This window comes from Coloeus monedula (genome assembly GCF_965178545.1).
Source record: "Coloeus monedula genome assembly, chromosome: 2".
Lineage (NCBI taxonomy): Eukaryota > Metazoa > Chordata > Aves > Passeriformes > Corvidae > Coloeus > Coloeus monedula.
The window spans coordinates 84109725-84132003 of NC_138782.1; the positions used below are offsets into that span (position 1 = coordinate 84109725).

A 22279-nucleotide genomic window follows, 5' to 3' on the forward strand; every position below is an offset into this window, starting at 1 on the left:
TTCCTAAAACCCACTGTTAGGTTCACTGTGGAACAACATCCTTAGACTATATGTATAGAGTGAAAAACTGCAGAAAGCTCTATTTTTTGCCAGCTGTGGGTAAGAGGATGCATGCTACTTCCAAAAAGTAGAAACGGGTGTTCCTGTGGTTAACGTGTCAGAAACATCTAATTAGAGTTGAAGGAAAGTTGAGGCATCAAGGCATAGCTTCAGAAGGTTAACTAGCTGGGAGCCCTAGGGAACAGGAGAAGAAGATAGATATAAGAAACAAGTACACACTCTGGGGGCAGCTGGGAAGCTGCCTGGTGGAAAAGAACCTGAGGGTGTTGGTGGCTGAACATGAGTCAGCATGTGCCCAGGTGGCCAAGATGGCATCCTGGCCTGTATCAGCAATAGTGTGGCCATCAGGACCAGGGCAGGGATTGTCCCCCTGTACTCAGCACTGGTGACGCCACATCTCAACTACTGTGTCCAGTTCAGGGCCCCCTCAGTACAAGAAGGATATTGAGGTGCTGGAGGGTGTCCAGAAAAGGGTAACAAAGCTAGTGAAGGGTGTGGAGCACAAGTCCTATGGTGAGTGATTGAGAGTTGGGGGTTGTTTATACAGGAGAAAAGGAGACTCAGAGGTGACCTTCTCATTCTCTACAACTCCCTGAAAGAAGGGTGTAGCCAAGTGGGGGTCAGCCTCTTCTCCCAGGGAATCAGCAGTAGCACAAGAGGACACAGTCCTCTGCACCAGAGCGGGTTTAGGTTGGACATTAGGAGGAATTTCTTCACAAAAGAATGATTAGACGTTGGAATGGGCTGCCCAGGGAGGTGGTGGAATCACCATCCCTGGAAGTGTTTAAGGAGACACTGGATGTGGCACTTAGTGCCGTGGTCTGGTTGACGTGGTGGTGTTCGGTGATAGGTGGGATTCGATGATCTCAGAGGTCTTTTCCAACCTTAGTGATGCTGTGATTCTTCAGGAAACATACTCTTTAAGTTTGGGAGGTGGAGCTGCACCAGGTCAGTTCCCGCCCTCCTTTTTAAAACTCACCTAAAAGCACTCTGCGTTTTACACAGGAACCCTGTAACCCAAAACGTGCGTTCAGCACGGTGACCGGCAGCCGGGCTGCAGTGCCCGCCCCTCCCGTCCCAGAGCGGCGGGAGGCGGGGGCGCGGGGCGGGGCGGCCCCCGGCGGCCGGACCACATGGCAGCGCCCGCGCCTCCGCGCGCCCCCGCGCCCAAAGCGCGCTCCCGCGCCAGCGCCGCGCAGGGTCTCCGCCCCTCGGCTCGCGCGGCAGGGGGCGTGGCCAGCCTCGTTCCACCCCGCAGCGTGCATATAAAGCTGGCGCGCGGGGCCGGGTTTTTTCTTTCCTTGCGGAGCGCCTGCGTTGCGGCACGCGGTAAGGCGGCGGGGAGTGCGGTGTGTGCCGCTGTCCCGGCGGGGGGCGGTGGGGGTTGCAGCCGCGGCTTCTTCCTTGTGCTCGGACGTTCGGGAGGCTCGCCCGCGGCGCCGCTTGCGTAGTACTCGAGGCAGGAGCTGGCGGGTGAAGCTCTCACCCTTGGAGCCGCGGGTAGAGCCAGGCGTAAGGCAGCCGTAATCCAGCTGTGAGGCCGCAGCCGCCCGTGCACGGTGCCCTGCTGGCAGCCGCGGCGGTGCGAGGGGACGGAGAGGGCGGACTACATATTCCAGCATGCCCCGCGAGAGGCTCCTTGCCGGAAGCCGCATCCCGGGGCGCGAGGCAGGCTGGGATCGGTAGGCGGTGGTGGCCCGCGTGGCGCTGCTGGCCCGCGCCATTTTGATCCCCACCCATTCCGGCCGGGTCTGGTGAGGGGGTGCTGCTCCTGCTGTGCCCTCAGCTGCGGCTGGGACAGCCCCTGGCACGGTGGGACGGCCTTCAGTCCTCTGAATTCGTGCGTAAAATGTTGAATAAGGCGGAGCCGCCTTATTCACGTGGCAGAAGGTTGGTGTTCATGCTTGTTACCTGTATGTATTTTGGAGGCCTCAGCCACCAGGATTATGGCATTGCCCCACAGCAGAAGACCTATAAAAGTATTGTAAAATCCACATAGCGCCCCAAGGAAAAAAGACCCACAACATTTAAGTGATACTTAATGTAAATCATTAGATTACTGTTACAACTAATGATGTTTTCTTTTTTTTTTTAAGACAATAACACAGCAGAATAAAGGGAGATATGTTATAAGAAATAAACCACCCACCCCCCAAGAAAACGCAGACTTCCTCCCCTGGAAGCTTTTTGTGGCCTTAAGATGCCTTTTTGTCCCCTCCATGAAGTGCTGATTCATTGAACCCATAGTACTTCTGAAAGAACAGGAAATGCCACTAAATATATCCAGGATTCCAGGCTCTTACCTGCAAGGAAAGATTAGGGTATGGCTGGATTCGCATAGGAAATTGTCAGGTGCATTCTTTGTGTGTTGAATTAGCTTGTCTAACAGTCTGTGTCACACAGGAGATTACTGAACAGTAAAATATTTGAAACTTAGACCATTAGTAGCCCTTGATTATTGGGTTTATTATACTCAAGCATAAAGTTTATTGCTCGTGAGAAGTGGAAACTTAACTCGAGGCTTTCTATAGCTTTAATTGTTTTTGTGATCTGAAGCGAAGTGTGTGATGAGTTACCTTTTATGGCTCGATGTGTTTATTTGATCTGTGTAGTACAGAGTGAGATACTTTAAATAAGCATGTTCAAGTAATAATGTATATGACAAAGCATACTTTGTCATGTATTTCTTAAGCTGCTTGAGTTGGTGGATTTTGATAATTGCTATATGGCTAAAACAATTCTCTAAACCAACTTAAATCAGTTCTTAAAAGTGATTAAAACCTTGAGACAACGATTTTTCATTAAAAAAAATCTTTGGGCTGAGGTTTAACAGTGAGTACATGCAGTTATTGCTAATGCTTTGAATATGGGGTTTCAGGTGGGTGTAACTTGCAATTCCTTTGTTTAAAACTGCAGTTCTTGCTGCTGTTCTCCTGCAAGCTTGTGATTTAGTACTTAACATGCTGCTTCTAGAGATCATGTTGATTATTGCCTCATAATGTGTGTGATGTACTGGCCTGGTGATACGAATCTGCTGATGTCAAGTTGTAAGACTGTCCATGTTTGTTTTTAGGTACGATGGAGAGGAGGTTTTCAGCGGTGTCACGTACATTGTACATTAAGGTAACAGCTCTGGAATTTTTAATGTTGCTCTAGAAGTAATACTGTGTGTCTATTTTTGACCAAGTCAATAAATACTTCTGTTTCATGACTTGGTTTCTGTATTTTTGTCTGCCAAAAGTATGGGAAGTGCCAGAGAGTTGCCATCTTTGTATGGCTACTGAGTAGGACAAAAAAGAAAAACTACATTGCATTTTCATAATTGCCATCAAACTGATAAGTAATTATTTGATAATTTTGGGGTTTGGTGCTCTTTGAGTTGAGGTCAGTTCTTAATTGGACTTCTTTTGCTTACAAAACTTCACCTTGTCAGGTATGGTAGGCTGTTCCAGAAGAGTATTAAATTGTATGAAAGTGTCAGTTTTTAGTGCTTGGTGATCATGTTTCTGACATAGTAACATGAGAGATGATGCTAGACCACAGCAAGAGCTGTTTTTTAGTTTAAAAGATACTTTTTGCTTGTTTTTAATTTTAGCCCTTCATGGAAGGATCATCACAAGTAGAAGAATACTTGGCACACACAAGTGGATTTTCCTGAAAGCTGTGTATGTTTTGAATGATTGGTGGGGATAAATTAATGATAAATATTAGCAAAATATGCATATGATCAAATTAGTTGAGTCCTTAGCTTTAAAATTGAGGTATGGGTATATTTTGGGCATATCTAGACCATGTTTGACATGGTCTAGAGCTGTGTAGGCTGGGGGGATTTGGAATAGTTTTTGTGTTGGAGGAGCTGGTAAAATGCCTTTCTGAAGTGTTTATACTAAATCTAAACATTACCTCAGTATGGATTTTAACTGTGATTTTGTACTTTATTGGGAAATAAGTATGAAACAGTGTTTAGTAAAAAAAAACAGGGCATCTAAAGGCTTGTTCATATAAATAAGCAAATGCTCCAATTTTTGAATAAAAATGTGTATTCACTTTTTTAACATATAGTTAATATTCTCACTTTTTTCAAAGAAAGAACTCCAGGATCTGTATTCGTTTTTATTTGACTCAAGTGCTTACAACCAGTTGTTAAAAAAGTAAAATTCGGTTGTTGTTACTGGCTTGTGTTATATTATTCATGATTCAGAATTTTACTCAAATTTCTAGAGTGGTATGAACAGTTTCTAGTAATAGGAATGTGACGTGTCCTGAAGAAAGATTTCCTTGCAACAGGAAATAGAAGAGGTAATATTAATTGATTAAACAGCAGAAATTTTTTGTTGATTGTAATGTATTGCCTTTTCAGTACATTGATAATGAAAGACACAGAGCTTGTTTTGTGGAATAGATGAAGGTATGAGTGGTGTTACAGTTTCCAGTCACTGATATTTGTGAATAGTGGTGAATCCTGCTGAAATGGCCAAACCTGATACATTGACGAGAAGCTTCGTAAGGCTCTGGCTACTGAGATGAAACCACTTAATCATTCAATCATAAATCATCCCAGTTGGTTTAATACTGCTGCTGTGTACAAGTGAGGTGCCAGCATGCACCAGGCTGTGAATAAGAATGTTGGTGCATTATTTGAACCCACCTCTAAGTCCATGTTGACACGAATACATCCTATTGCAGAAGCTCACATCTTTAAAGAGCAGAGAGGGGAAAGTGTTAGTTCAGGTATTCTGCCTTAAAGTGGGTAAATAACAGGCATAAGCTAGGTATGGTCAGGAAGTGTTGCTGGTGTTTGAAAGCTAGTGATGATGTTTGCACTTTGATCCTTTTAGGACAGTTAATTTAGGGCCCACTTAAATGTGGGCATTTAGGAAAAGTCATGTTATAGACAGAGGTGGAATTTGATGGTAAATGATAGTGAATTCTAAATAAAGCTGTTTCAGCTCCAGAGATAACTAACCTACTTCACGAGGGCTGGTATAGTATACTTGAGCAGGCAAAAAGAACACTCATGAATGCTTACTGTGCATTAAGGATATTAGCAGTGGTTTCTCCAAGAACTTCATTCCCACTTAAGTATCTGAACTTCATATTTTTTAGTGAAATTCACTTTACTGTACTGGTGCTTGAGTATATCCACTGGTTGGTTTTAGTTAAAAAGTTAAAATCTAGAGTGTGAGAACTTGTAATTTTCCTGTGTTACTACACATCTGTAATTTTATTCCACTCAAAGGTACCTTTAAATACTTAGCTAGCTACGAGTACTTTCTTTTCAACAACAGGTTTTGTCCCAGTATGTGAAGCTCAAATGTATGGGTGAAACTTCTTCTGCAGCAGTGCTGCCTATAAAATGCTGTGTTGTTTAGACAGGCACTGTTGCAATTAAAAAGGGGAGTGACTTCCATAGCTGACCTAGAGAAAAGCTGGAAGTAGCAAAGCTTGTTGATGTTAACTAACCAGTGTATTTTGTGTCTTCACAGAGATGCTTGAATGCTGCTTCTGAATAGAAGGTATGAATTCCGATAAACACTATCTTTGATCCTGATAGGCAGATCACCAGTATCAGATAACCTGATAATCAAGTGTAATTTGCCCTTCCTATCACAGTTCATACCCAGGCTGAGCAATAGCTGGGCAAGAGAAGCAAAACAAATCTTACTGTGACTTGACTATACTTCCAATTAAAGTTTCACAGAACTTGCAGTGTGCTGATACTAATGCAACATGTGTTGAATAATGCAGTTTCATCTATTCAAGAGGCTGAATAGATGGCAAGCTGTATTTTGAGTGATGAAAGAAAACTTCTCTGAACTAATAAAGTTCTTTCTTACAGGGGAATGGTTTTATAGAAACAACATAGGAACAAATGCTTTTGGCTTATTCAGGTATGTAACTGAAAAGCTTCTAAACATTTTCTCATTCTAACTCTAAAGTAACTGTGCTTACAGTTCAGATTTTTTTTGCATTATGACAGTTATGAACATAATTGGTCAATTGATATGTTTAGTCATAGCTGTCATTTAAAAAGCACTTCCTCCCCAAGGTACAGTGTGTGCTGATAGAAGTATTAAAGATTGTCAATAAAAAAACTAAGCTATCATAAACCCTACTAAATTTTTTGTTTCTGTACTGCTTTTGTCTCATCTGTGATGAACCTATCCCGAACCTGAATTCCTTGCTGAGAAACTTCATATGGATCCGGCATCTGAGATGAGACCAAAATATTTGATTTAAACTTTGTGAAAGGCATTAAACTGTCTTTGTGGGTTTAGTTCTTGTTTTGCTTTGGGTTTTTTGGAGTGTTTTTGTTTTTGTTTTTTTACAGAAATAGCAACATCTTAATACAAACTGTTGTGTGCTTACTTGTAAATTGAAATTTCTCCCTTGAATGAACCATTTTACTTAGATCTTGTTCTCCTTTTTCAGTGATGAATTGGAACACTTTGTCAGAACTGCCTGACAAATGTGGATGATGTAACCAGAAGGAGGTGTAACACCTGAAGAGATGATGTGGCTTGGAGTGGGATGCCATGCTTTTAAAAGCCTGCTGAAACAGCTGCAATTTTAGAGGATGCTGTTTTCAGAAACTGCATGTAGACCAAAATTACTGTCTCTGCATATTTAAAACACTGTCTTTCCAAGCTACTGAACTGTCTTCTCTAGGAAGTATAGCAGTAATACTAGGGAAAGAAGTGTTAAGCTTCAGTACATGGAAACCCCTTGATTAATTTACCCTTTTAAAATACCATATGGTACACAGTCTTGCAGATACTGAAGATCTGTGATGACTCAAGAGTAGAGCTCACAGGCAGGCCCTGTAAAGACAGGGTGAAAGCAAAGAAAATGACAATGTCTACAGCTTGCGTCACTGTATCTAGTGAGAGAGTGAGGAGTTGGGCATTTATTGACTGCCACTTCAGCAGTCAATAAAAGAAGACTAGTACCATAACAGTGGAACTGCCTTTTGAGGAATACACTGGCAACGGTACTTGTTTGCTCTGTCGGGAAAAGAGGTTGGTAGTGGGAAAAGGGTTACATACATTAGACCTTGGGCTTCAAACAGTCACTTGAAAAGTAATGGTGCTGTATCCCAGTAGCAGCATATTTGCTGTATTCAGCAAACTGTCATTTCCACAGAGGAATGAAGGATCATAAATTGTTTACCAAGTAAATTTAAAGACAACTCATGGTGTACAAAAGATGAAATTGGCCTTGAAGCATGACTGTCAAGCCTTATTGTCAGGAATTCTTTATAAGGGCAGAAACACAAGAATGGCAAAACTGAAAATTGATAGACACACTATTTCTGAATCGTTTTGAAATGGTCTGAAATACATAAAACAGCCCTATAGCTCATGGGGTGTCCCTGTTTGTCAGTGACAAATTCCATGTAAAGTCCAATTTTCTGTCAAAGCAGTATCATGAAGTACAAAACACTACCAGGAGCAGTATATAAAACATTGGAAATGTCAAAAATAAGTATCCATCAGACTACTAAAGTGGATGCTAAGGATCTGACTTAACTCCAGGAGTGCGTTGGGTCATTTAGCATCTCCTGTGGTTTGCTTAATAATAAGCAGTGGCCACCTACTTTGGCTGCACCTTTTCAGTAAGGAATGGTAAATAAGTCTATTAAATACCAAGATCTGCAGAAATTCACTAGAAAATAGCTTTCTCTTCATTGCTTTCAACAGGATTTATTTCTGTTAACCAACATGACTGAGAGTGGTACATATTTCCATGTGCCATGTTTTGTACATGCTTTTGAATAAAGATAATGATGTTAACAGTCATGGCTGTTGCAGATGAGGTGTGGATCATACCACGGTGTTCCTCGACTGCTTGTACTTCTCAATAGCTATATAAGCAACGTTGGCCTTGTTGTGCTCTCTGGTGCAGCATGTACTGGCCATGTGATGCTTCATGTTGTGCTCGAGTGGCTCCAGGACAAAAACTACTGGTTATGTACTTAAGAGGTGGGAAGGTGAGATCAGTCTCAATCTTCTGCCCAGTGTGGTTCTGCGAAAAGTCTGGGTGCTGATAACAGCATCTAGTGGAGCTGCTTGGATGGCAAGTGCAAAAGTTGTCAGTCCTAGCTAGGTTTGTCTCTTCTGGATGTTAAGATGTCAAACAGCAGAGAGATGGTTACTAGAGCAGCAATATTTGGTAAGTACTTTGTTAGATATTCAAAGGGATCTATAACTTCATTACAGAGTCTGAAGAGTGGCATGTGTTTTGGAGCATGAAGGTACCATCTTTAATCTTTTGAGCTGATGTTAATACAAGGTGTTAAAGCCTTTAAAAGGAATGCCGTGTATATGCAGTAAACTTGGTGCGTTTATCTTGTGCTGTGGATGAAATAGAAGACTCAGGTTTCAGCATTGTGGGTGGTACTTCAGGTACCCAAAGTACTTAATCTTGTTCTGTATATTCTAAAACATGCATTGGGGATGGTCTCAGAGGTAGAATAGGCAGCAATAGATAAAGGGTGCCAGATAACGTTACTGCATATCTGTGGTGGACGCCTGTCTCAAAGTGTGATGTTCAATCATGAAAAAGATTGGCCTCACCATATAAAAAGTAGATGTGGCCAATGGTAAGGCATATTGAATATTGAGCTGCAGAACCTTCCCTAGGAATGATCCTGTACTTTTGAGCTACAGAAAATTGGTAGCCAATTCTAAAAAATAGTGTATTAGTGGTGTAGGGAGTCTAGCATTTACAAAAGTGAAGAAATGTTTTAACCATGACGTTCCAGAGGTTTTGGTTTATGAGACCAGTGAAAATTACAGAAGAAGGTCATTTTTATAACCAATTTTAAGATGGAAACTGGCTTTTTTGCCTTGTGGGAGTGGGTTAATATATTTCAAATGAGTTGTGGATTTAGATCTGTTTTGGGTAATGTTTAATACAAGTGAGATACCAAGATGTAGTTGTGAAGAGTTACTGTGTGACACATTTGGAACACGTGGCATGAGATTTCTCTCTGCAAAAACACTTTGATAAAGTTTACAAAACACTGTTAGACTTAAAGCTTTAAGACTGTGCAGTAAGCAGCCTGAAAGCACTTTGCTGCTTTAGTGCAGGGAAGTCTTCCATTAACCATCATCAGTGGTGAGCTTAAAAGTGTCACATGGCTCTTGGGCTGTAGGCCAAGAAATCGGTGGTTAGACAAACTGTTCTGGAATGTTGCCATTTATCAGTCTTAGTAACTGGGCAAAAACAGCAGAGCCTTAGTAATTAAACAAGTGCTTATAAGCAAGAGGAGTACCTTGCAACCGCAAGGAAGATTGAAGAGTAGCTCTGCATAAATGCTTTGCTAGTATTGAAGTAATGAGGTCCTGTTAAAGTGGGAGGTTTTGTCTTGCTGAAGAACTTGTCTTACTGGTGAAGACTGTGATCTATAATCAGGAGTTGCAAGTGAGTGAAACTAAGCTAGCAGTGGTTATCTAGGCACAGCACCCACACTGCTATGAGTGCCAGTGCTGGTGTGACACCTGCTTGAAGTATCAGATCCCAGTGAACAGGAATTCCAGTGTAAGCTGTGCTGTCAGGCTGCCATCCTGCAGAGAAGTGTGTGGCTGCAGCTACATAGTGTGCTGGTGTTGGGGTTCCTGCCATCTAGAGCAGGAAAGCTCTTAACTATAAATTTGCCATACAAAGTTTGGGGTATGTGTTCTGCTAATTAAAATCCAGCATTGAAAGGAAATACCAGTTGGTAAAGAAAAGCATTCCATAGGGCATTCAAACACGGACACACAGCAGAGTGAGCAAGTGTTTGACTTCCCCAAGGAAAGGTATTCTTAATACTGAAGAGCGTTTGGCCCTAACTTTGGTCGTTTTTCTTCACAGCCCCTCCCTTTGTCCCAGAGGACAAAGTTTGAGCTACAATCTGGACTATGAATGAATTTAACAGAAAAATGGTAATTTCAGATGGGTGGAGTACACATGGAGGCTTCATATACTATGTAAATGTATGTCTGATGATTTGCATTCTCTACTTTTTGGTGTTAAAACCGGTGTTACAAGCATTTTTGCTTGTCTGCTCTTGTCTTTCCCTGGGAGGATATAAACTAGAAAAGTACAATTAAAGTAATGACTTCTGTTTCCTTTCAAACATCATGTGGCTTTTTAGTTGATAGTCCAGTTGAGCTATCAGGGCTATGAAGACAGTACTACTCTGCCATTGTCTCAAACTTCCTGCAGGCTCCGGAGGACAAAGTGGTGTTTGATGCTCAGAAGAATGGCTGTATTGAGTGGGACAAAGTCTGCCTCGTTCAGTATTCTGTCTGAGGATGACCAATATAAGGAACAGGAGAAGTATAGAGAGCCTTTCCAGCAGTTTTCTTGGGAATTTCCTGAGATTTTCATTTGTATTTGAGTGCTACTTGGCAATTACGAGCTATGTCCATTTAAAAATATTTGAAACAAGAATGATATGTAGGCTGTACAATAGATGAAGTACTGGGTATGTTAAATGTAGGGAGGGGAGGATTGGGAGGGGGCTGAAGTAAAAGTTTTGGGGTTTTTTCCCCCTCTTTGACGCTGATGTCACTTTTGATTCTCATGTTACTGAAAACAGTGGTAAGTGACGTTCACTGAAGGCCCCCCAGTGCTAGGCCAGCTTTGCTGTTAAATTGAGCTGTGGGGGTGAAAGTTTGAAGTACTGATGTGTGCTCTTAGCCCTGAGCTACACTTCAGGCTTCTGACCAGACCAATAAACACTATCTTTTTCCCTGAAGATGGAGTTCTCCATAACTGAAGGAGCACTTTCCCAGCAACAATGGTACTAGTTTTATAGTGGCAGGGGAGGAATGATTAATATCTGTCCCAAAATGAAGTTCAGTCTGTTTTTGTGTGGAAAGTAGAGATGAATGGACTGTAATAAAACAAATGCTTAGGCCTTACTTGGAAATTGGTAAGTGATTGAAAAGTAAAGGTATTTTTAAATTGTCTTAAGATCATTGAAGAAGAATATACAGCTATTGTTAAATCTGAGCGTTTCATCTTACCTTGACAAAATAGGAAATAATTTGATCTAGGCTTACCTTAGTTTCTTTCAATCAGAGAGGAGTACTGCAGATACTAGGGTCCTGAGAAAAACACTTGAGACTTAAACTCTTTTGTGTGCCTTGAGGCTTCACACCAGCCAGTAACTAAATACCACATCCTACCTGCCCTGGCAGGATGGAGAGGATAATACGAAGAAAGGTAAAAGCCATGGGTTGAATTAAGAACAGAATTGAAATTAATAATTGTACCATGAAGGAAGACAACAAAGAGGAAACCCCAAGACAGGCAAGTGATGATACATGATACAATTGCTCATGGCCTCCTAACATGCCCAGCATGAACAATGATCCATGCCTCCTGACCAGCTTCCCCCAGTTTATATACTGGGCATGACATGCTAGTATAGAGTATCCCCTTGGCCTGTTCGGGTCAGCTGTCCTGGCCTTGCTCCCTCACAGCTTCTTGAGCCCCTCCTCACTGGCAGAGACTTGGTTGTTGCTACATAGTGCTGCCCCAACATCAAAGTGTTAACAACACCATTTTCATATACTGAATTCAAACCACAGCACTGTACCAGCTACTAAGAAAAAAACTAACTAACACAGCTGAAACCATGGTGGTGTGTTAGCTCTGTCTAGTAGTTAGGTCATTTTCTGCAGCAGAAAATACAAGCAAAATGGCTGTCTTTCGTTTCACGCATGCTACCAGGCAAGTACAATATTGAAACATGGTGAGTGGCAGTTCTTAATGTCATTTTGACTTCATAACTGAAACAGTTCAGGGTATGCTTATTCAATCCCCAGAGTATATTAGAATAAGCATTTTCTAAAAGTAGTTTGATTACATAAAATTTTTAAACTGTCCATTTGCTACTGCAAACAGAGAAGTTTGGTTTGTGGGAATTAGTGCTCCTTCCTCTCTTCCTGTTTCACAGATTATAAACCACATAATATAAAATGTTTAACGGCAGGAACAGGAGTTACCTCTAAAACATATTGAAATAGTAATTTATAATAAACAGTATCACATGGCAGGGAAGAGTGTCTAGGCTTTTGAAAATGTTTCTGAAGTAGTACTCTACAGTTGTCTGAATTGCCTTCTTTATTGACATGTACTTCAACTTAATTTCTGTTGCTAATGCAAAGTTGTTCTTCATAGTTTCTGCTAATTTGACATACAGGTTGTAAAGCTGCTGGAAGCCTTTTTCTCCATGAGATCTTAATATTGTGGTTCTCTGCCAGGGGTTGGCTGCGAGGTGTTTTGCTGTGGTTTTAAATGCTATGAGAAGATGACTGGAGATTGTACGAGTACTTTCTCCTGAGAGTATTATGTAGTTTCTAGTTTTATAATTGAAAAAGTAACACTGAACAATGAATTGTAGCAACTACTTGATATATTTTCTATAAAAGTGCAGTCCCTTTATGAGCCAGGGTGGATATGGGAAAATTGAAAGCTTTTACCTTACAAATATGAACAAATATGATTTGCCAGGAGCTACAGATGTGAAGAGACCTGTGGTGTAAGGACCATTGACTTCCTGATGGCTGTTGCCTGACAGCACTAACTTTCAAAGGAAATAGCTACTTAGCTTTGGGTTTTTGTTGAAGAAACTTGACACGATGAGGAGGGTTCACTGTAATGAAACTCTTGTACCCTCACCTACCTATCAGAGAAGAAAAAGAGGAATTCTGTTATTCTGAGGTAGTACTCATGGAGGTGTTCTGTCTCTCTTGGTCTTATCTGCTGTTTTTTCCTAAGGGCTACTTGGGGTTTTCTAGTTGTGATTTCTTCACTGAGGTGTGACCAGGAAAGCCTGAAGTATTGTTGGTTCTCAACTAGTAAAATGCATTTTAAATGACAAAAGGAGTATGCATATTTGGTCTTTCCTGAAGTTATATCTTTTATAGAAAGCTCAAGCTTCCACAGATAATCTGCTCTACCTCCCACCATAGGATTTCTTACTCTGGGCCAAGGTTGGGACCTTGGTATCCATAACTTTTGTGTTGCACTCAGTTTTGTCCCAATCTCTTACAGATACTATTCCTCCTCTTCTATACTAGTCCTGTATTTCTTGTGAGAATTATGTATTAAACATCCCAAGAACCATGGCAAAACCACAAAACTCTGTAAGACTACTACATAAGCGGTCAGTATTAATCCTAGAAGGGCTGTAATAATATATGAAACTTCTGTAAAGGGAAAAAAAGAAAGATCTCTGGGACTCAAGGAGATAATAATGAAATTGAAATACATGATGAGTTTTAAAAACAAGACCAGATCCTGTAATTTATGTGATTTGCTCCTCAGAAATCAGAGACAGCCTGCAAATAAGAGTCGCTTATGAGGTAAATTGCATATCTGTCAGCAAGGACAGCTAGCTGGGCTTCAGGTTGTTTCGGATATGGAAGGGAAACACTTCTTTCTCTGCTTCTGTGTTCATACTGAGCTCTCTGCTGTAAAGTTTCAGGCTATAAAGTAGGAAGGAGTTACCAAAAAAAATGGATGCTCAGTATTATTTTAAATAAAAATCTTTACTACTCACAATTAATGTAACAGGACTAAAACTCAACTGTACTTCGTATAGTATTCTCCAAAAAGCCATAACCATTTTTCAGAAATATCTCAATTCTGCAGGAATAGGCTCTGTTGAACTTGCTCTTCTCTCCTTGACTGTTTTGAATTTTGGCTGGGAAACAGGCACCTCAAATTCATTAAAAAGGCAGAAATTAACGTCTGTGAAGATGACAGCCTTTTCTATAGCAGCAGCAAAAAGAACTATCAGCAGAATTGGCATCTGGCCCTGGAAGCAAAACATTCTGAGCTTCTGGTAAAGCTTCCAAAAGAAGTACGATAATGAGGTTTTAGGAAATTCCTGGGCTGTCTTGATTTCATATACTAATCCTACTGCTCAACTTTGGTGTTTAAGATAAATAATATAGAAAATACTGTCTATATTATATTATTATTGTCTTGGGCCAAGCAACAGCAAGGTATGAAGTATTTGCTTTCTGTGATTGGCTGAGATAGTCTCCCCGTTTGCTGGGATTTAACCTTCATATGAACTTAGTCTTTGTTGGGGTGCGTCGACTCACTGCTTGCTAAAAAATATGACTAGCAGTTGGGGTGTCAGATGCTGAGAGGGAAAGCTAATGTGTTACCAGCACTATTATCATCAGCCTAAGGGTGGAAGAATCCATTTGTGTCACCTTGGCTGAGTTATAGAAAGCAGGTGAACTTCCAAGCTGAGAATGTCTCATGTTTGGGGTTCTTTGTGTTGTTTTTTGTTTTGGTTTAGGTTGGGTTTTTTTGTGTATAGCTTACAAAAGTTTTGAATTTAATAGCCCTCCCTTCTTAGTTCTGGTTCTAATTTTTTTCCATTGTGCACTAACACTGGAGGAGTTTGAAATATTTTCAGACTAAAAAAAATTCTGCACGTTCCTCACTGCCTCTTTTGGCTGCAGCAGGTCTGTATCAATACTGCTGATCTGAAAATTTTTAACAGTTTTCATGCATCAAATTTACTAACCAGGACTGAACTTTTAATAGATGTTTAAAGGGTTTAAATTAAAAGTTGGCACTAAATTACAAACCTTTGCCTTTTAGTGTACATAAGAAGATGTCTTGGGTAAGAATTATTTTATAATTTTTCTTGTGAGACACGAAGTTATTGCTGTGCATGTGGCAGTAAAATCTAAAAACGCCTGACCTGGAAGGGTATGAAAGAATTCAGAAACTTCTGCAGTTAACTGTCATCAGTGATTTTAACTGTTTTTTATGAACATGCTCAGATATCTATTGATTCTGCTGTAAACTAAAAATTGATGTATTGGCAGTAAAAATGTATATTCTCACACAGTTGCATTGACTCCTCTTGCTGTTCAATATGTGCCTCCAAACACTGCTCTCTGTTGGTACATAACTCCAGTTGGAGAACACAAGAGCTATTAGAAGTGTTTTGGTTAATTTAAATGTATTAAAGGTGTTAATAAAAAAGTTCACAGATTTATCAGCTAGGTATTTAGTCATAAACTGAGAAATTTTTTTTTATTTGACCCTAAGAGATTCAAGTTTTCAAAATGAAACTTCCCTGTAAATGTTCTTAGTTGCCACTACTTTTAAGATCTAAACTTCAAAAAAGAAAAAACAACCTTTTATGTTTTTACAGGATCAAAGCTAATTGAAATTTTTTTAAAAAGCAGATTAAAAGTATAATGCTCTTTATCTGTCCCCTGCAGATCACAGAATAGCAATTTTTTTTTTCTGGTTACCAGTTGCTGTGTAAAATTAAAACTTTGCTTCTCTAAAGAACTAAACTTGTGCTTCTAGCAGCACAATACAGCTGCATTAGTTGTACCGTATTACATTACAAATTTGTTCAGGTTTGAGCACAGGTTATGTTGCCTGCACTGCCCTGTGCAAAACAATGAAGAGATTCCTGGTTAATGCTGCACAAGTTGGAAAGGGAAAACTTATAGACATGTGCTGAAGCTCTATTTTAGGTTAAGATCTAATTAAGGTATCACTCAAGGCCCATGTAGTAGAGAGTAGATCTTCCAAAAGAAGATTATTGAAAAGCAGCAAGCACAGCCTGAGGTACTGATACAGTAAGAGTTCTTCATCCCTGTGCTCTGGTCTGATGTTTGTGCTGTAAATGAGAATTCCCTTAGGGTAGCATTCTCCAGGTATCTTTAAAATATAAAATAGAAAACCATTTGTACACAAATGGTTGTATTGTCTGCTCTTGGGATCTGCAGAAATGCTGCATTTTGGTAGTCACTTCTGTCTTGCACTGGCAAGGGTCATAAATGTGTGTGTGTGTGAGAGATTGTTCTATTCTTAAAAGGACCTTGAAGACACAAGGTTATTTGGGCGCACCCATGCTTGAAAGGATTTTTAGGTTCTTTGGTTACATGTTAAGTAGCCTGGAACACTTGACCTGAAAGCTGTGTATTGCAACTGCTGCATCAGACACTTTCCTGAGTAATCAGCCATGTAATTACTAGCCAACTAAAAAGGCCTGGGACATGAGCCCAGTTTCTGGCAACTGATTATTCATGCCAGGAAGGGTTAATGCAGTCTGACAGCTAAAGCCTGGGTAGCAGTTTAATATTTGGGCATGGCTTAGAAGTCAAGGTGGGTGAGAGCTTAGCTGTGGGAATGCAAGCTGTGTTCTCCATATTTGCCTTACAGCATGGGACAGCCCATGACCTGTCCCATCTGCTGTATGGCTGTGGCCATTGTGTCTGTGGTGTGCTGTGCTCTCCTCTCCTGGGAAAGATGCCCGGAGCTGGAGAAGAACATTCTGTGACCCACTGACATGCTGTCTGCCTTCGGAGATGGGCTTAATGCAGTAAGTAACTTACATGGGGTTAAGTAGATCCCAAGGGTCTCTTTCCTCCAGCTGGCTTTTACAAGGGTGCCAAGTACCGGAACCCTTATGTGGCTGCTAGGCAGTACAGGGACGTAAGGGCCAGGCTGGATGAGTGTCTGGGGTGAAGGAAGGTCTAAATACAGCAGTAAGTTCTCTATTGACACTTTCATTTGTGGCTGTATTCAGTGAGTTGCAGCTTCAGCACTTGGCTACCTTGCACTGCGCAAGTGGACAGGACAGCACTACTGTCCTGAGGTGACTCGGAGATGTTTTGAATATAGATGCTGATAAGGAATGCTCTCTGCAGTTCTCTTGCATGAGTCCTTCTCATACGGCAGAATGCACTAGGACATGGAGGAAACTTCTTTCTCCAACCTCTCCATGCTAATTTGATGAAAATAGGGCAGTATATGTGGTAACTCTCCTGTCACTTCTTTGCTGAATATCTTGTCTCCTCTTTCCGTGGAGTTTTGCCAGGCACTGACCTAATGGCAGCCTTCCTCTAAGAGCTTTAAAGCATCAAATGCTTTGGATAACAGGAATGGCAAAGGCAGAAGTTGTGTCCTAGCTCTCACCCTTGTACCCACAGCAATAGTAAAGCAGTATTTTTTTGTCAGATTGGGAAAGCCTTTTTCCATAGTTTCCTCACCCTTGATAAACTTGTGGGCTATTTGTATAGGAAGCTTGTTATTTATAAGTCTATCTATAGTGGGAAGAGGAGTATGTGATTAGAGGGAATCTGGAGGAAGAGGAACATTTGCATGTATACTTTTCCAGGAAGTGGAAAGGATTTGGGAAGAAAGGAACAGATTAGTGATTGCATGGTCTGCTTGCTGCAATGACAAGGTATTTGAATTGTTAGACTGAAGAGCTGAGACCAATATTCAGTTTCCAGTAGTGGGTATTGGCTTATGGAAAAATACAAAGATAGGGGAAGCATAGATATGATAGTATGTTCTGGTATGCTCCCCCAGTTTATGCAATTCCTCCACTAGTATCAGTTGCAAAATATAAATTGGGGTGATATCGCTATGTCTTCATTTAACAATTTTAGATGGGTGTTTCTTGCATTAATTAGTTACTTTGGGGATTTATGGAAATACCTACAGCTTCCTGTGCCAGTGAATTCCCTAGCTTTAGCTGCATGTGTGTAAAATTAGCAGGTTTTGCTTGGCTATCTGCCTGTTTGATTTAATGTTTCCTAGTTCTTCTGCTGGAAGAATGAGTGAGCAGTTATTCTCTCGTTTTCCGCATGCCACCTCTGACTTGTAGGCCTGCATTAGGTTTCCTCATCTGTCCTGTCTGTACTGAAGATACAGGTTCTGAGTAACTTAGCACTGCTTTCTTGCCAGTAAGCATATGGCATTGGCAGTTCTTTGTTGCAAGGCTGGGCCCGTTTTCTGAGTGACAATAGTCAGTTTGGGATGGCTTTCAGATGGCATTTCCACACTACACGTGGAAGCAACTTCACTGTCTTCTGAGCATGCAAAAATAGTCCTCTCCTCCTCCACTCCTCTTTCAATACTTACACGTTAGCCTACAGCATACTGCAAATACATTGAATTCTACAGTGATTGCTCTGAACCCTCAGCTGATAAACAACTGTTAAAATTTCTAACTTAAGTTAGAAAAAAACCTAAAGGTATTAACAGAATGTGAACTAAACTACCTTCTGCTGCTTCTCTTGTACCTCTTTCTTACAAAGTCAGCCCTGGAGTGTTTTGTTTGGGGTGGAGGTACCTGTGTGTTTGGGGATGATGTTGACTGGGAAGAGGAAAAAACAGTGACTGATATTAGAAAAAAAAAAAAGACTTGAAACATAGTTACTTTACAGAAATGAGCAGTTTGATACTCTTTCTTTCACTGGCAGTGTGGCTATAGCATGGAGGTAAAACAAAAGTGAGAGAAGAATTTAAGACCTTCTGTCTATACATTGAACTCAACACCACAAGAATTCCTGGGAGAGCCCCATTCTTCCTCATTGCCAGGCTTGTTCTCTGCCTGCAACTATCTGGGCAAATATTTAGCAGAATGCAGGTGATTTCAACCTCAAAACCCTTGAAATGCATAGTGTCAAGTCTATAGGATCAGACTCCTCTTCCATCTTGTAGAACTATAAGAATTAAAAATTAGTTAAAATTTGGTTACTTTGGGTTTTTGATTGGGGGGGGGGGGGAGTCTTTAAAAAGTTTCAAGAAAGAAGGATCAATTCATGGATAGAACTGGATTTGTAAAGATCCAATGTAAAGAACTATATCACATAATCTATCTGTCTGCTCCAGCAGGGCCACCTAAAGCTAGTTGCCTGGGTCCATGTCCAGACAGGTTTTGAATGTCTTGGAGGTTGGAGACACTACAACCTCCCTGGGCAACTGATGCCAGTGTCTGGTCACTCTTACAGTGAAAATGTGTTTCCTGATGTTCAGAGTGTTTCAGTTTGTGCCCATTGCCTCTGGTGCTGTGAATCATACTGGATTTGCAAATGCTTTTTTTGCTCCTTTTGTTTTCCTGACTTAGTTGGAAGAAGTGGAATGTTTGAAAGGATAGCAGGGTCAAAGTTAGAACTTCAGAAGCAGTTTAAATATAAGGGGGATTAACCTTGATTTTAAAAAGTACTACCTTGCCTAGTTTTGAAAAAGTTTGAATGTGCACAAAGGATGTAACTGGAAAGAATGTTAAAAGAAAATATTACCGTTAGTTATGTTAGTAAAGTTTCTTTGCTGAAATCAATTTTAGATCATAAGCTACTTTTTATAGAATGGAAGGACTCTCAAATCTGCATATTAAAGACTGAGACAGTCATATATGAAAAGTATTTTTTCAGAAGAAAGTTTCATATATGTGATTCATCTCCTTTTCATTGATTTCTGACTTGTTTTTCTTAATAGAGACAGGCCTTGCATTTCATATCTTTTAAGGCAGAGAATTTGACTGATAGAATGAAGAAATTGAACAAACTTTTAATTAAACAGGTTTTTCCTCAAATAGCTTTATTTTACCAAGGATCTCGCAGGGCAAATAGGCCACCAGCCAACTGTGCACTACACCGAATAAGATGCAAACTGCAATCCTTTCCTGAAGTTAAATATCTTTATAATACATAGATGTATTAATAACTTGGCAGCCTTACCAACGAGACTAAGGGCTGGGAAAAGCACATTGCTGAGAAACCCCAAGAGTGGCTCATTCATCTCAGAATTCTGCTGTGGCAGACACAGCACAAGGGGCTCGTTTCATTATTATGAGCGATGACATTTGCTGCATGGCCAGAGTGATCCACCCCTCTAGTGCTGTAGCTGGTGCATTTCATAGCTCAAGTACAGTGAATTCTACAGACAAGCCTGTATTTCCAATGAATACACACTTTGGAAAGGCATGGCATCATAGAAACTGAAGGTAAGATTCCTGTTGAGTTTCCTAGATTTTTATTCTTTGTTTAGGATATGATTATTTAACTGTGTGTAAGTCGTTCCAAAGCAAAAAATAGTCTCTTAGTCTTCTAGTCAGATTAAATTTATTTTTCATTGCTTTATCTCTGCTACTCTGTAGTTGGTCTTGTTGTAATCACTGGTTTTACCATGGGTGTGCTGGGAGGTGCTGAAGTCCAGCTGTGGGCTTCAGTGTGATTCTACAATGGTTAAAACTGGAACAGAAGCAGACAGGGTTTTCATACACCAGGAAAATTTAGGAATCAACACAACTTTAATTATTGTGATAAGCTGTCAAAACTTCCAGGCATGTGCAGAGAAGTTTCTCATGTAAATCTAAGTCACCAGGTAAGTGTCTGCAAATGTTCTTGGCAAGAGTATTTTTTCAATCAATGTTCTACATGATTAAAAAGAAAAAAAATCCCACTAATTTCATGGATCTTGTCCCAGAATTACAGAATATTCTGAGTTGGAAGGGACGCACAAGGATCACCGAGTCCAGCTCTTAAATGAATAGCCCATGCAGAGATCAAGCCCATGACTTTGGTCTCATTAGCACGATGCTCTACCCAATTGAACTAATCTCAGGGTTTTCCTGGACATGCCACTTTTGGCTTTGATATTAGGGCTAATAATGGAGCTATATTTGGAGGAACTGCATGTCAGACTCTGTGCTTCCTGCTTTCTATGTAAAATTTCAAAGGATCAAATAATTGCAACTCTGACTCTCGGTTAGCTGTTATTTTAAATAACGGTGCAAATCTGTTCACTGCATTAATCCTAGTCTTTTTATTGTTTTTGCTTCTATTTTATGGAGGAGAAAGTTAAGTGCATTAAAAAGTTTTCCTCAAAAAATGGGCCTGAAAGCAGGAGTTCCTTTCTCAGGAGTTTGCCACCTACAGTTAATCAGATCGACTGATGGAGAATCTTAATCAAACACAAGAAGTTCCACCTCAACATGAGGAAGAATTTCTTTACACTGAGGGTGGCAGAGTACTGGAACAGGCTGCCCAGGGAGGTCATGAATCTCCCTCTCTGGAGACACTCAAAACCCACCTGGTTATGTTCCTGGGTCACCTGCTCTAGGTCACCCTGCCTTGGCAGGGGGTTGGACTGGATAATCTCCAGAGGTGCCTTCCAACCCTAATGATTCTATGATTTTTCACTGTTTCCATTAGTTCCAGAGAACAAATGCATTTATGAAATTTAGATAATACTTGGGACCACATCTGTACTACAAACGTAACACTGAAACACCTTCTGCAAACATCTGAAAACAACATGCTTTGGTGCAAATGCTCCAAATCTGGAAAAATTGGAAACTTGGAAAAATGTTCCCCAGACTTGCTTTTGAGAATATTACTTTCACTGCCCAGCTATGTTCTTAGAAAAAGTTATTAACTTTTGAAGGAAGAAAAAGTGTGTATGTATTTTTATAAAGCATATGTTTAAAATACCACTCAGGTTTTTTAACAAAAAAAATAAAGTTTGCTTTTGTTTTACTAATTCTTTTTCAGGAAGTTTTTTTTTTTTTTAAGGTGGGGAAAAGTTAAGAGTAAAAATTACCTTTTATCAAATTTTTGAATTAAAAATTAGCTGGACTATTTGATAGTGTATAGTTGCCTTGTATTTGCTGCTGTTTCAGACAAATCTGTGGAGTGGTCCAGCTTTTAATGAAGTCTTACTGCATCGAATACCTGAAGAGATTTTTTTTCTTCTTCTTCTATCGCCGAATACCAGTTGTACGTTTCACATACTTGTACACCAGCATGTGAGCATTTGTTGACAGTGAGCTAACCCTGTAATTGTCTGTGCTTGCTCCACTGCACAGGTTCAAGTGTTTTTAAAGCACTGGAGATATGCTGGAAGTATTCGGCCAGGCTCAGGGGCAGCAGGCGCTGCTCAACTTGTGGCTGAGCTGCCTCTGGGGAAGTGAGTAATACTGTATGTGCCTTCCTGCCTCCGTTTTGCTGTCTTTATCTGGACATACAGATCTGGCAGAGATCAGTAGGTTGGTTTCCATGTTTCTCGTGTGGGGTGTGCAAGCGCGACGTGCTCAGAACTGGGACTCGAAGTGTGTAACAAGGATCCCTCCAGCAAGAAACCCGCCTCTGACAGCGCTTTGCGGGCAGACCCACATTCCAGTGGAGCCATCAGGAGAAAGTTAAATCGCCACCGAGGCTGCGCTGCAAGCGTGGCTGCGGGGCAAAGGCCCCGTTCCCGGGCGCGTGCTACAGCATTCCGGCGCTGGAGCTCCGGGGCGCCCCAGCCCGTGCTGCTTCCAGCGCCTTCCCACGGCCGATCCCCGCCCGGGGCCCCGTCCGACTCCGCGCAGCGCCTGCAGGAAGCTCCCGTTCCCCGTGGCCAAACTCTGCCTCGGCCCGGCGGTTCTGCCGGGGCG

The 22279-nt window shown here is 41.0% G+C and overlaps 1 long non-coding RNA gene across 2 annotated transcripts; it reads left to right on the forward strand.

Annotated features, from left to right (window-relative positions):
• Positions 1–1319: 1319 nt before the first annotated feature.
• LOC309585992 lies at positions 1320–21384 on the forward strand. Of its 2 annotated transcripts, XR_014227338.1 has the most exons (6): positions 1367–1389; positions 2157–2381; positions 3134–3183; positions 5547–5576; positions 5900–5951; positions 6493–21384. It is a non-coding gene; the product is annotated as an uncharacterized lncRNA (long non-coding RNA). The 2 variants fall into 2 exon arrangements; XR_014227337.1 differs by lacking the exon at positions 2157–2381 and having other exon boundaries at positions 1320–1389.
• Positions 21385–22279: the final 895 nt, after the last annotated feature.